This window comes from Dipodomys merriami, unplaced genomic scaffold (assembly GCF_024711535.1).
Source record: "Dipodomys merriami isolate MVZ:Mamm:240054 unplaced genomic scaffold, mDipMer1.0.p SCAF_1156, whole genome shotgun sequence".
NCBI classification, from domain to species: Eukaryota; Metazoa; Chordata; class Mammalia; order Rodentia; family Heteromyidae; genus Dipodomys; species Dipodomys merriami.
In genome coordinates this window covers 156,598-161,314 of record NW_027202445.1, presented here as the reverse complement: position 1 = coordinate 161,314, position 4,717 = coordinate 156,598, and the positions used below count along the sequence as shown (strand labels likewise).

The 4,717-nt window shown below is 42.7% G+C and overlaps 1 pseudogene; it reads left to right on the top strand.

Annotated features, from left to right (window-relative positions):
* The first annotated feature begins 1,023 nt into the window (after positions 1-1,023).
* LOC138822792 (protein lin-28 homolog A pseudogene) lies at positions 1,024-1,654 on the top strand (annotated as a pseudogene).
* Positions 1,655-4,717: the final 3,063 nt, after the last annotated feature.

Below are 4,717 nucleotides of genomic sequence, written 5' to 3'. Positions count from 1 at the left end.
CAAATGTTTCTTAATTAATTGTTCTTTTGTGGGAGTAACTATCACAACTTTAACAAATAAGGATTTTTGAATATCTTTTCCAATATAAATAAGATCCCAGAGAAAGTCTTGCAATTTCTGAAAACCCTTTGAATATTTTATGATCCTAACTACTCAGGAGACTGAGATCGGAGGATCACAGTTCAAAGCCAGGCCGTGAGACTCTTATCTCCAATTAACCACCAGGAAACCAGAAGTGGCACTCTGGCTCAAAGTAACAGCACACTAGCCTTGAGCTGAAGAGCTTGGGGACAAAGCTAAGGCCCAGAGTTCAAGCCCCACAACCGAAAATAAATAAATAAATAAATAAATAAATAAATAAATAAATAAATAAATAAATAAATAAATAAAGCAGCCGGGTGCTGGTGGCTCACACCTGTAATCCTAGCTATTGAGGCTGAGATCTGAGGATCATGGTTTTCAGTTCATTGACTATACAGCTAAAAACATTTCTGAAATAAACATTGTTAAAATCTGAAAATGTAAATGGGTATATAGGCTTTTTATGCATCATTTTATGAAAAGCCAGTTTTTATGAAACTAAAAGATATAGAATAAAAGAATGGAAGTGAATTGGGTGAGCTAATTATTAGTATAACTTTGTTTTCTATTAGCATAGTCTTTTGAATTACATGATGAAGTTAAATTATGTCCTTTGTGACACTATGCTTGTTATTTTTAGAATCTTTGTAGTTATAAGAGTGAATTTGAAAAAAAAAAAGAGTGAATTTGTAGTATAAATATTCTTTGAAAATGATTAGGATTAATCTTGTGTTTTGTGTCCTATTCCCCTAAAAATGAGTTATTTTCAAGTGTTAATAGTTTATAATTGAATCTTCAGTATCATAAGAAATTTTGAAAAAATGGATTGTGCGGGGTAAGATGTAGCTGCCTCTTCTCCGAACCTCCCCTTTGCCTCCGGACTTCTCAGGGGCCAGCAGCAGCCCGACCAGGGGCACGGGAACGAGGGCTCAGCAAATGACCATGGGCTTGGTGTCCAACTAGCAGTTTGCAGGTGGCTGTGCCAAGGCAGTGGAGAAGGCGCCCGAGTAGGCGCCGGGGGATTCGGCTCAGGCGGCCGAGGAGCTGCAGCTGCTGCACAGGGCCGGCATCTGTAAGTGGTTCAACGTGATCATGGGGTTCGGCTTCCTATCCATGACCGCCTGCACCATGGTCGCGCTGGACCCCCTGGTGGACGTCTTTGTGCACCAGAGTAAGCTGCACATGGAGGGCTTCTGGAGCCTGAGGGTGGGAGAGGCTGTGGAGTTTACCTATAAGAAGTCTGCCAAAGGCGTAGAATCCATTGGATTCACTGGGCCCAGTGGGGTGTTCTCTTTGGTAGTGAGAGGCGGCCAAAGTTGAAGAACATGCAGAAGCGCAGATCCAAAGGAGACAGGTGCTACAGCTGTGGTGGTCTAGACCATAATGCCAAGGAATGCAAGCTGTCACCACAGCCCAAGAAGTGCCATTTCTGCCAAAGCATCAACCACATGGTGTCCTCCTGTCCACTGAAGGCTCAGCAGGTCCCCAGTTCCCAGGGAAAGCCTGCCTACTTTAGGGAAGAAGAACAAGAAGAGATCACAGCCCTGCCCTGCTCCCCGAGGCCCAATATTGAGCCACCAGAGTAAGGGGGGCTACTCTTGCCAGCAGGAAGTTTCAAGGAGAAGGCATGAAACGGCAAAGTGGAGAAAATGGGGATATGGGATGTGTTGGAGAGTAGCTGGCACTGCCATATGTCTCAGGCCGGAATGTCCCAGCATCACCCCATCTTGTCTTTTGATGAGGGGAAGGGGTGATGCATAGGAATCCCATCATGATCTATCCCAATTCAAGTGAGGGACTTTGGGGGAACCATTTTGAAACCTGCATACTTTATATGATAAGCTTCACCTGTCCTACATGCTTCCCCTTCCTCCGCCCCACCCCCCCCCAGCCTCCAGCTTCTAAAAATGACCCAGATTGGCAAGTTGTTCCTTTAAAGAAGGATGTGTCCTATTTCTCTTGCCAGGGTGTGAAACAAATAAGCATCAGACCAGCAGATCCATGGGCCCAAATCCCCAAGGTGTAATACCTCGGGTAGGAGGGCCCGTCAGGAGCAAGGTAGGGTTGTTTTGTTTTGTTTTGTTTTTTGTCTCTCCACCACCTCCTCTCCTAAACATCTTGTTTCCTCATCACCCTATCTTGAGCCGTAGTGATGGGAGAGCTTGTCCAGGCATTTGGTTGTGATGACAGGCAACATGGGTTACTAGGGAATGGCTGTAAACCTGCTGCTCTGTGCTTCTCCCCGCCCCGCCCCAATTCTGGGCCAATGTGATTGTAATTTATTTGTTCCCTTGGATAACTGCACCTTGGGTCCCCGCTTTCTTCAGGATGCCAAAACTGCACTATATGTGAGAATGATATATCTTGTGCATTTTAACTTTTTTTCTTATTATAAATATTCTGGTATTGTATTTTTATATATTTTAATCTTAAGGCCCTCCTTCCTGCACTGTGTTCTCAGGTACATGAGCAATCTCAGGGATAAGTAGGCAACAACTCCAGGTCAGCACAGCAGGAAGAATTTGTTGTTTTTATCACCATGGAGAACAACCATTTGTAGTGCCTAGCCTATTGAACTACTTTATTTTTGCCAATTAGAGCTGGTTTTTCTGCCATAAGGTCGTCTTGAAACCCCATCAACCCTTGGAAATGTTTCATGGGAGACGAAGTTTTTAATTGGGTTGCCCCATGACTTGTTCTCCTTCTGCTGGAAGAATGGAAATTAGTCTAAACAGGAAATGGTGGTGCAGACAAGGTAGAAGAGGCCCAAAGAGGAAGCCAAGGTTAGTAATGATTGTCTAATCCTATGGCTCTGGGACTTGTTTTCTTTCCATATACCACATCTATCCTTTACTAGGTTAGCCTGGGATTACTGTGCAAGTAACTGTATATGTATTTTTTTTCCTCTAAGTAATGGGAATTGATATGTTTGGATTTTAAGACCACAGATATGTGTCCACCTTGTACTAGCCATGCAGGGATGGCTCTATAAAAAGCAAGGACCAAAATCCTCAGTCTCGGCTTCCAGGGAAATCCATAAGTGAAGGCCTCTCTCTGGAGCCCGTGTCCTGCCCTGCTGTATAATTGTTCATAGTGTTGTGTTAGCTAAAGGAGAAAAAGGGAGTTTCGTTTACATTCTGTGAGATCACCGCAAACCTACCTCACTGTGTTGAAACAGGACAAATGCAATAGAATGCATTGGGTGATGTGTGTCTGATCCTAGTTTCTTGTCTCCCCACAAATGCTGGCCCTTCTAGTTAATTGTATTTGTCTAGGCTCTGTAGGACTTTACTGAGTTTCTGAGTTGATCATTTGCTAGGTGGCCTAGTTTGCGTAAATAATAATGTGTGGGTTTTTTCTCCATGTTCTTTTTGAGGTTTTATTGTTTACAAACTTCTTTTAGAATTGAGAAAAATAGCCAAACCATCTTTGACAGAAGGTTATGCACTAGACAAAAGGATCTGAAGCTAAGTTGGGGGACCTTCTAAAGTGAGGATCTTGAACTAGTTTTTCTTTTGTTCCCTCTCTTCCTCTATTTCCCATTTTGGACTAGATCTTCGTTGGTAAAAATAATAATAATAAGTCCCTATCTTCTACCCTTTTCTCCCTCAAAAGAAAACCTACATGCCCATACACAGATGACTCTTGGAATGTCTCTTCAACTTTTATGTGACTTATGCAAAGATTCTGAAGACGCTAGGGCTCCAACCTCTCCACACCCCACACACACACCTTGTTCCCAACCTGAGTCCATGTTTTTTAAACATAATTCTCATCAAATATGACATTTGTGACCAAACTTGTTTGTTCTGTAATACTAGAGAAAATCAAGTGTGGCTTTCCTTGTAGAAAGTGGGGTCAGGAGACCAGGAAAGGGAATATTAATGTGTGTTCCAGTCACTCAGGAACTTGTACACAGGTGCAAGAAAAGTCATGTCAAATTGGCCACAAGATTGTTTAATGGGAGACGGACAAATGTAACTCCATGTTTACTGCGAGAAACCAAAGTTTTGTGAGAAAGCTTGAATTTATGGGGAGGGAGGGTGGGAAAGTGTGTACCTGTCTGTCCTTCCTCTGATCCCTGCAGACTAAAGCTCCCTTGGGCTTTTATGATACCAGTCCTGGGTGTTTTATTTCATGATTGATTTGTGCTGTACCCAAGTACTTCCTTTCCTCCTTTCTAACCATTTTTTTTAACACATCCTGACTCTTCCCTTCCCTTTCTTTTCCTGGGAAAATACAATGAATGAATAAATAAATAAATACTTAAAAAAAGAAATTTTGAAAAAATGTAGTAGTATTGATGTCTTTTTTAGGGAGTGGAGTCTGGTAGTGGGGCCTGAACTCTGGGCCTGGTCGCTGTCCCTTAGCAATTCAGCTCAAGGCGAGCACTCTTCCACTTGAGCCAAAGCGTCACTTCCAGCTTTTTTCTTTTTGCTTATCTGGTGCTGAGGAATCAAACCCAGTGCCTCATGCATGCACAGCAAGCGCTCTACCTCTGAGACACCTTCCAGCCCTTTATGTCTTTTTAAACCAATTGTATTCAGAAGTTGGAAAGGCTTTAATTCATGCTTAGGTCTTGTTGTCTATGATTTTTATCCTCTCATTCCTAACATTAATGATAGGTCAGTCTGTA